Source organism: Erithacus rubecula (assembly GCF_903797595.1).
Source record: "Erithacus rubecula genome assembly, chromosome: 4".
Taxonomy (NCBI): Eukaryota; Metazoa; Chordata; class Aves; order Passeriformes; family Muscicapidae; genus Erithacus; species Erithacus rubecula.
In genome coordinates, this window is record NC_136686.1 from 66,911,586 (window position 1) to 66,921,651 (window position 10,066).

General features: G+C 53.7%; 1 protein-coding gene across 4 annotated transcripts in view; it reads right to left on the reverse strand.

Moving 5' to 3' along the window:
• The window catches only part of PLXNA4 (plexin A4), a 424,069-nt gene extending 419,596 nt beyond the window's left edge, over positions 1-4,473 (reverse strand). For 3 of the 4 annotated variants that reach the window (XM_079303969.1, XM_079303972.1, XM_079303973.1), the window contains exon 1: positions 4,240-4,464. The gene's annotated coding sequence lies outside the window, so the exon portion shown is untranslated. Of the gene's footprint in view, positions 1-4,239 lie in introns of all 4 variants that reach the window. The other variant, XM_079303970.1, reaches the window with a different exon arrangement.
• Positions 4,474-10,066: the final 5,593 nt, after the last annotated feature.

The window sequence follows — 10,066 nt, forward strand, 5'->3', positions numbered from 1 at the left end:
ATTTTCAAACCAAAGGTTGCCTGTTCAAGTCCTTCAGAGCATCTTTAAGGGCTCACAGAGGGGTTTTGACCAAGGAAAGGGTTCAGCCCTGGTGGACACAGAGTTGGCACCTTTTACCTGGGTGGCTGCTCAGCCCCTCACAAAGTGCAACCACTTAAGGATGAGGCAAACTTCCAGAGCTCATGCACCAACAAAAAACCCCAGAGTGTTCTTTGGGATGAGTCAAAAAAAACCCCAAGGGAGAATGCCAGATACAGAAAATCACCACCCAGGCTGTAGGGATCTCAGCACATCATTTTTGCAGATTAAAAACATTTTTTAGCAGCAAATTTTAAAGGCACTGGGACTGAGGTCCGTGAAAGCACAGCTGCTCCCAGGCCAGTTCTCCAACCCCAAATGTCTGGTTGTCTCTGCCCATGGCAAGGCATTGGAAGTAGATGGTCTTTAAGGTCCCTTCCAACCCAAACTGTTCTGTAATTCCATGATTTTATGATAGTTTCTCATTTCAAAGCACCCATTTGCCATTTTAACTGGGAAAAATTCAATCCTGAAAACATCATGTTCTGTCCAAGGGCTGCTCCTGGCTGTTGGAGCACAGACTGGAGGGCAGGGCACCACTCCCTGCTCTCATCCCTAAATCCCACTAAGGGCTCAGTTCATGTTTCAGGCTGGTGAGTGAGAATTCCTCATCAATAAATGTGAACTGAGCTTTTTGCCTCTCCGTGCCTCAGTTTCCCTAGTCATACTATGGGAATTGAGGAAATGGTTATATTTTAAAACCCCGTGCCTCAGTTTTCCAATCCTCACCACAGGAATGGTGAGGACAGTTATGTTCTAAAACCATCCAGAGCCTGAGTGAAAAACATGTGGGCAGCACTACGTAATATTTTTTTTCTTCCTTTTTTTTCTTTTTTTTTTTTTTTTTTTTCCTTTTTGTCACAGGCTCCTTGAGAGCTCAAAGCTGAGGGATATAAAGCACTTTTCAGAGCAGACAGTCACGCAGGGAAGCACGCTCATCACTGATGCCCTGCAGAAAGGCAGTGGGCTGCCCAGACTCTCTGCACAGACGGGAAGTCTCATTCCCTTGGGCGCCTGGAGCTCTGCTGTCCCTTCCCTGAGTCTTGCAAGCCAGAAGGAAGGAGTAAAAAAGAGCCTTCTGAAGCTTTTCAGAGAGCCAAAAAGGTTCCCCAGATGCTTTTTTGTTAGAGCATCAAGCAGTATGAGTTTTACTAGAGGGAACAGCTACAGCCCAAAACTCATCTCGGCATGGGGAGGGGGATTTGTGGGCAGGACATGAGACTTTGGAGTCTCAGCTACGTGGGACTCCACTCTAGAGGGGTTATAAATAATAAATATATGAAAAGGAGCCAAGTGATTCCCAGGACACCACGCCATCCTTGCTCCAACACCCATGTGGGCAGCGCCAAGCCCCAAACTCCGGCACTGCTAACTCCAAAACTCAGCAGCCCCACCTCTGACACCCTCCCCAAGTCAGATCCTAGACAAGCCCACAGTGCCAGCATCCTTTATCAGCTTTGCAGGAAGCTCCTCAACGTTCCCTTCCAACCTTCAAGAACCTGATTCCCACACGGTGTTAACCCTCAGCACACCCCGAGCATCGGAAGACCTTGCCAGGCTCTTCCCACTAATCCATCCCCGGCAGGGCGAGAGGGAGCTCGGTTTTACCGCAGCCGAGGCACCGAGGGCATCGGGAGGCAGAGACAAAGCGATTCAGTAAAAGGAAAAAGACGCAGCACAAAAGGGGCGCCGGCATCACTCCTCCCCCTCCTCAGGCTGCGAAAGTGGAGGAATTGATACGAAAGCGGCTCCGGCAGCGCAGAGCCCCCCCGGGATGGGGCTGAGAGCCGGCTCCTGCCTCCCCGACAGCTCAGCATCCCTCCTGCCTCTGCTCAGCCCTTTGCTTTGCCTCATCCACTGCCTGCCGGAGCTGCAGGGAGGGATGCTGGCAGGCGAACCCGCGAGGAAAAGCTCCAATATTCCCTCTCCCTGCGGAGAAGTTCAGCATCTCCCTTTGGGTTGGCAGCATCCCTGCCCAGCCGGGCTGCGCGCTGAGCGCATCTCACACCAGCCCGCGGCGCCTGCAAGGCACTTAGCATCATCAAGCGAATGCTTCCCTACAGCAGCGTGATTGATCATCAGCCCGGGCTCTAAAACACCCGCCTCGGACATAAACAACGCTTAGATCATGCGGCTGTCATTCATTTCGCACGGTATCGACACCGCACGTTTAGGATGGGACAGAGAGAAAAAGCCTTGGGCTGGTCCTTTCGGGAAGGAGACACCCCCACGGAGGGTGGGTCTGGGCAGAGGAGGGAAGAAAAGCCCAGGTTTTCGTGCCGGGGCTGGGGTTGCCGTGCTCCAACCTGGCAGACACACATCTGTTTGCAACCGCTTGGAGCCCGGCTCTAGCGAAGGATCCCACACACAAAAACAAACAAACAAAACACACAAACACTCACGCACTTCCCCCGGCAAGAAACCACAGGCAAAACGCTGCTCGTCATCCCCTGCACCTCCAGCCGGAGGCTCAGGCTGGGTCGAAGCACCTAATCCCACACTGGAGGCACACCCGGAATTAAAATCACAGATTTTTTATACACCCCCCCCCCCCCCCCCCCCCCCCCCCCCCCCGTGCCCCTCTGCTCTTGCCTGTTCGCGGGTTTCTATAAACAAGACCCGGGTGAAACACAGGGCAGGTAAAGAAAATAAGTTAGCACGCTTTTCGCCTTCCAAAATATTTGTGCAGGACTGGTGCACGCTCAAGATAAGTCCCTAGAAGGCTGCGAACAGTCGCATCGGCTGTAAAAAATCCCCGGGCATCATCATTGTTCCCGCGGAACGAGAGCATCCCCCGGCAGTCTCGGGGATCCCGGTCCGAACCTCCCCTCTGCATCACTCACCCCCACGACTTGGGGAGCGTCAGATAGCGGGATTTTGGACGCTTTTCCCAAAACCTCTCGTCCCAGGCATCGCCTCCCGAAGCTGTGGACAATCAGGTGCGCCTCGGCTGCCCGGCTGGGTGTGGAAGTTTTTTGGGAGAACGCGTTCCACCTGGTCCTTCGCACCAGGGCGAGCCGTGCGGGTCCTACCCCCGCATCCAGCACCGCGAACGCCGCATCCCTTCCCGGCACCGGGAGCAGATGGAGCCCCGGGAGGAGGAGGATTTCCTCCGGGCTGGGGATGGAGCATCCACATGCAGCCGCTACAAACCCAAACAGCCCTGCTGGGGCTGAGCAAGCGGGTTTGTTTATCTGGGAGCAACTCAGCTGCTGCCGGAGTATTAGATTTCCACCAAAACAACGTGCGGCTCGCTGTTTAGATCACTTCTCCCGGCGTACATAATTTAAGGGCATATGTCTGATAAACGCAGAGCATCAATACGCAGGTTTCGGTTGCAGCGCACACACACACACATGCACCGAGGGAAAGGAGGGAGGTTTAGCAGCGCTGACTCCGCAGCCGGGATTTGGGTAGGAAAACTCTCCAGCACCTTGCAGGAATGGAAGAAACGGGGGTCTGCCCTTCTCTCGTAGGTGTTCACCACTCGGGGTGCTCCCTGTCCCCATCCATCGGGCACCCGGGCGGCGTTATCCTCCCCGGGAATAGGGCTCTGCCTCCAGCCCCGTCCAGCCGCAGCCTCACCGGGAGCAGGAAAAGTTTGCAAATGCCTCCAACCCCTCTAGCGAGGAGAGCTCTGGAGCATCCAAGGGGGAAAATACCCCCCGAGGGGAGGAAAATCCGCAGCCGGGGGATGGCGAGGGTGACGAGGGACGGGCTGCGCGGCTGGAGCCGCTACCTCCGGGGAGAAAAGTTAAGCCTTGTGCATGGGGGAAAAGCCATCGGGGACCCGGGAAAGGGGGACACGGGGCACAGAGTCACCTCCGCGCTGGGGATGTGGAGCAGGGGGGCTCCCCGCTGCGCTCCCCCCGCCCAGCATCCTCCCGATTCGGGCCGGGAGGGGCGGAGGGGCCGTGCCCGAACCCCCCCCCCCGGCTCAGCCCGCTGTCCGCGGGGGTCCCTGCCCTCCATCCCAGACCCCCTTCCCAGGACCCAGGGGTGGGGAGCAGCGGTGGGGGCACCTCCCAGAGCCCCCCCTTCCACTGCCGCCAGGTGTAGAGGGCAGGCACCGCTGCAGCCCCGCCAGCCCTCCCGGGGCATCCTCCGGGGCATCATCCTCCCGCAGCCCCCGCTGCCCGGGCGGGGCGGGGGGCTCCTTACCTGGGAACGCTCCTCGCTTGCTTTGGGTGGGTTTTGGTGTATATATATATATATAAAAAATTTCTCTCTCCTCTCCTTTCCCCCCACTTCAGTCTTCAGAGCAGGCGCCGCATTGACACTGCAGATGGTCTCTGTGTGCGTGTGTGTGTGTGCGCGTGTGTCTCTCTCCAATCCCAAATACTCCACGGAGGCGGAACACGGAGCCCCTCTCTCTGCACTGGGCAAACCGTGTCTGGCTCGCCCAGAGCCGGTGGGGGGGGGGGAAATTAGGGGGGGGGGGGGAAACGCGGCTCCAGTTTTCACTCCCCCCCAAATCACCCCTCCCCTCCCTCCCCCAGCCCTTCCCCCCCCCCTCCCGCCTCTAAATCAGCCAGGAGTGGGGGGAGCCGGGCAGCGGAGCTGCAGGCGGGGATGCAGGCAGGGGATGCAGGCAGGGATGCGCTACGGGGCCATGCCCGGCTCCGCGGCTCCCGCCCGCCGGGGAGGGCTCGCACTGCGGCTGTCTCGCCAGCCAGCCCTTCCTCCCCAGCCCTCCTCTCCAATGGTGGCTGCGGAGCCGGCTTGGACACCCAGGCTCTTTTGCAAACACAGGCACACACCCCTTTCCGAAAAAAAAAAAAAAAATTACAAAAAAATAAAATAAAAAAAAATAGCCGGAGAGGTGTAGAAGTGCTGTGGCAACAGCAGCCCAATGCACCGGGGAAGGGATAATAAAAAATTATAAATAAAAAATTACAGCGATAATAAAAATCGCTTTCTATCCTTTTTCTCTTTCTTTCCTATTTTTTTTTTTTTTTTTTTAGCTTTGCAGAGTGGCCGGTTGCTCCTCCTTTCTCCAGCTCACCCACCTCTGGGAGAGGGGAGAAGGCGGAGGAGCGCAGCTTGGTCTCTGGAGGGGGTCCCCCAAGGCTCTTTTCGTCGTCCTAAAGTTTTCAGGGGCTGGGGAAAGGGCTGGGGACGGGGAGGGAGCGGGGCCGCCTCCCGGGGCTGCCAGCGCCGCTCTGCCGCGGCTGCAACTCCGGCTGCAGGATTCCTCCTCCTCCCGTGCCTTCCCTCGCTCCTACTCACTACTGACACCTAGGATCTCCAGCCTGATTGGGCTAATTGGGAAACGTCTCTGCCCGAAAAAAAAAAAAAAAAATGGAATAAAACCCAAAACCCACTCACGGAATCAACCGCATCTCGCTGCCTGCCCCCATCTGCTCCGCAGCAAAGTCATTCTGGGCTTTGGCTGGCATCTCCCTTCTGTTTTCCCTGCTTTCCCTTCCCTCTCCAGGCTGCTTTCCTCCCCCTTGGACCCAGCCAGGAGGGGATCAGAGGGGCGTGGGGAGGCTCAGGGAAGATCAATCTCTCAGCTCGGGCGAGCAATAATCCCGGAGAGATGCTGCAAGCTGCGCCCCTGGCCCGGGCTGCCTTGAATTCACGGCAGGAATCAGGGAATTTTTGAGAAGCTCTCGGTGTTTCCTGCCCAGTTTGGTGTCCCCTAGGCTGGCCAGGATGCCCCAGGGAGCAGATCCCACCCCAAAAGTTCATTCCCTGTGTGAGACCCGCGCTCCTGCCTGCAGGTGATGCCAGAGCCAGCCAGGGATGCTCTCAGGGTGTTGATAGCAACAGGGCTGCTCCCCAGGCAGCCCCAATTCCCTGAGGATGGCACCTCACAAAGGTCCAAAGAAGAAGAGAGGCAGCTGGGGGAAAGCTCCTCTGCTTCCAGGGGTGTTGGCCGTGCTCACACCAGGGAGAAAACTCAGCAAGTGGCCCTGCAGCTTCCCCTTCCCCAGCAGAAGGGCAAGGGCACCCAGCAGGGATGCAGGGGGTGGCTGGAAAGGGGGTCCCAGCACCCACAGCAATCCATACCCCGGATCAGAGGCAGGAATTGCCTCTCCAGGGGTTGTGCAGCACCAAACACAGCAGGACTCCCCCTCCCCACATCCTCCACCATTGACAGAAAATCAGGCTTAATCCGAGCTTTGTATTTTTAATTATCTTAAATTTATGCCACAAAGCACGGGGGCCAGGGGCTGTCTATTTGCATCCTCAGAGATATTTATTTGGAAACAATATCATGTTTTCCTTAAAACAAATTTTATCTCCCCGGCACGTGCCTGTGTGTGTTTTGCCTGAGCTCCAGTTTACATTTCCTGATGGATGGATGGGGATTCAGAGCCCCTTTTTTTTCTTTTTTTTTTCTTTTTTTTTCTTAAGGTGGTGCATAAAATGTATTTATTATTCTTTATCTCCTACCTCTCCCAAGGAGTCATTTGTTTTCATTCAGAGAAATGAATACGGTGTGAAGCCTGAAGAGTAATAACACAGCAAAATGACAACGGAGGAACGAGAGGAGGAGGAATCTGAAAGATACAATGGCAGGTTAGCAACCTCTAAAGATCACTGCTGCTCTCAGTGCTACAGTGTTATTGAGTGTCCAGTCTCCATTTAATAAAAACATAGGAAAATCTTGAGGAAATTCAGCCTGGCATTTAAAACCTGTCCCACTAAACACGGATAATCTGGATATGCCCAGATTACTTCCCTGCTATCTGGTGTGCTGGGGAGGAAGAAATTAATACCAGATCTTTCTGCTTCTTAAGACAATGGCACGAGTCAAAACATCCCTGTGCTCTTTGGGTTCATGGAGGAGTGAGTGACAAATGAGACTTTATTTATAGGCCTTTTCATGGGCTGGGCAGTGGGGGTGGAAAAGCCCAAATGACCTCTCCTGACCTGGGAATTTCTGCAGTAAAAGGGCCCAAGGACATGCAGGGTTCAGGCTCACCCTGGTGTCATCCAGTGGATATTTTTCCCCACAAATTCACAGCAGAGAGCAGGGAGTGCTGGGATGAGGCAAAATCTTGTTGTCTCCACTCAAACAACTCACACAATTTCCTTCCCACTGCCCCAAAAAAATCCCACATTGTCCCAAAGTCCTGGCTGCCAACAGCTTCCCTGAATCCCTCTGTGGTTCCTCCCTCACTCCCCTTTCTATCCCTGTCACCTGAGCCACACAGGAGCCACTTCCATCAACACCCAGAGAACAGAAAACACCTCTTTTTGCCAGGACATCCACCTGTACACTTCAAAACTCCAACAACAAAGAGGATGAGCCAATTAGAAGAACGGGAAAAAAAAAAAAAAAAAGAAAAAAAAAAAAAAAAAGGTAGACTGTGCGGGGATTTCTCTATTATCCTTTTCCCACGCCATTTTACAAGTTTGTTAAAGCAGCAGCGGTGTTTAAGTCGCCGGCTGCTCCAGCTCCGGGCTGAAGCCGGCGCAGCATCGCTCAAACCCAACATCGCAGCGCCACCTGCAGCGGCCGCGCTGGGTGGCAGCGGCAAAACCCCGGCCCGATCCCCAAAAAACAGCCCGGGGAGAGGCTGCCGGCACAAAATCTTGCTCTGCTACAGTTATTTTTCACCCCCTTCTGCTCTCCGGATTTTCAGGTGGTTCTAACTCGCCCCTCTCTGTGGATACTGGGAGAAAATTGGCTTCTCCTGGGTGGCTGTCACCATCCCTGCTGCTGACAAAGGATGTCTTTATTGAGCTTGTGGAGGGTGGAAAATTCAGTGCAAGCTGGTTTAAAGCTGGGTCAGGGCTCTGTGGTGTCACTGTGACACCCCAGGAGGGACAGGGTGAGCTCTGCCCCTAAGGGTGGGTCTTGATCTGGCTTCAGGGGTGACACACTCCCAGATTTTGGCAGTGCTGCCAGCTGCAGGAAGGGTTGTGCTGATAGAAAATGAGATAAGAGTGCTACACCCCCCCCCAAAAAAAATGTAAGAGAAGTTTGAAGGGAAGAGCAGGATTGTGTCACCTGGTCTGCCCCTTCTTTTGTAGCATCTCTGCAACCAATTTTGGGTGATGGGTGGAGAAAAAGCTCTTGGGAGGGTCCATCTCAGCCCCACTCTGTTTGTGCCTTGTCCAGCATTTCCTTGGACTCTTGGGGGTTTGCATACTGGATTTCTGAGAATCCCAGGGTGTCCTGGCATGGAGCAGAGGGTGCCAGCTGCCCTTTCTCTTGTGCCACTGATGTGCTGCACAGCCTCTGGCAACTCCCTTAACTCCCCTGCCAGTCTTTGCAGGGGTATTTTTGGGCAGATTTTTTAGTAGGATATTTATTAAATCATATTTTTATCAGTTATCCAGCATCTCCTCCTTCCCAGCCCTTTGGCAGGCACGATGAACTGTCAAACAGAGGCAAGGTTTGCCTTCATTTTTTTTGGCCACTTGTTTGGATGTTTTTTGAGGGAAGCAAAATCTCCTTTTATGTTATCCCAGGGTCAAATCCAGCAACTCACAGGAGCCACAGACCTGCAGGCTCTGACTGTGCCCTCCCTCTCCAGTCTGCTTCCCATCAGTGTGTGCTCCAGTTCATGTTAGCATCCGCATTCAGACCCCAGCTCTGGAAATCTCAATATTTCCAGAGGTTTCCAGCCCAAGTTTCCCCTCTCTGCTGCAATTTCATTGCCATTTTCTCCCTTCCCATTCCCTCTTCTCTGTCCCTCTGCCCCAACTCAAATCTCCCCAGCAAAGTTCCACTTCCACAGAGGAGACCCTTCCCACCAGACCCAGGATGAGAGAGATGCTCATTCCCCATCCCCACCCACCCAGAGGGGATTTATGATGCACTCAGGCCGAGAGCATCATCTGCACATCTTCCCACCCATCCCAACCCTCCCTCCTTGCCTTCCCCCTGGGGACAATTTTTCTCCTTCTCCCTTCAAATATTTGTCGACCATTATCGCCTCTGGCCACACCCAGGCTGTCATTTGCCCAAACAAAACAGCAGGAGGAGGGCCAGGGGAGAGGGGCAGGTGGATGGAGGCAGGGTGAGATGGGAGCCAGGGGAGCTGTCAGGCCATAATGATAAGGGGAACACAAAACCCAGGCTGGGGCTGCCCAATTAAATGAGGGGACGCCTGAGAGGGGCCACTCTGAACCACGGGAGAGGAGTGAAAGGGAATAATATTGGAAGCAGGCAGGTGGAGTGATAAGATACAACCACAGAAAGTCAGAGAAATTCATTGTGGTTTCATTTTGGAGGACAATACCAGGAGAAAGAGCAATCAATCCCTGCTCAGGAGGGCTGGAGAGCTTTGGGGCAAGATAAGGAGTGGGGATGGAGGGATGAGATGGAGAAATGGATAAAGAGTCAGAGGAAAACAGTCCAGGGAATGCAGGAGGAGCTGGAAGAAGAGAGGGAAAGGCTGGATGCCAACACTGGGGCTGCTGGAGAAGCAGCCCTTAAATCAGAAGAAATCCAACAGAATATCCTGAAGAGGGGAAGGGCCCTATCCACAGATTAGGGCTTTGATTTGGGATTTCAGAACCTGGGTCAGACTTTGCTGCTGCAGCCCCTGGGTGATGCTCCAGTGGGAGCAGGAGAGAGATGAGGAGCTGGGACAGAGCTGCAGGGATTTCATAGAATTCCCCACTCCAGAAAGATCTTTTAGGGAGTTTGCCTCCCTCAGATCGTGGGGAAAGGATACAAAAAAAGCACTTTGCAGCCTACTAAATCTCACAGCTAATTGTGGATAATCCTGAATAGGGGGATTTTTATAAAGCCTCTTTCCTACTCTGGCATTTGTCTCACTCAGGGAACATCCACTCAGCCACCTACTTCCAAAAACTTTCAGGAATAAGATCTCCCTGCTGCCTGTCAAATATGGCTCAAACTGCCCCAAACCAGCAGTGGGCCTTATAGACAGCAGGGGGTGAAATGTTTATTTTGTTAGAACCCAAAGCTCAAAAAAAAAAAAAAAAAAAGAAAAAAAAAAACCACAGAAAGCAAGCCCAACATTTGTGATTTTTTTTTTTTCTTGCTGCAATTCATGCT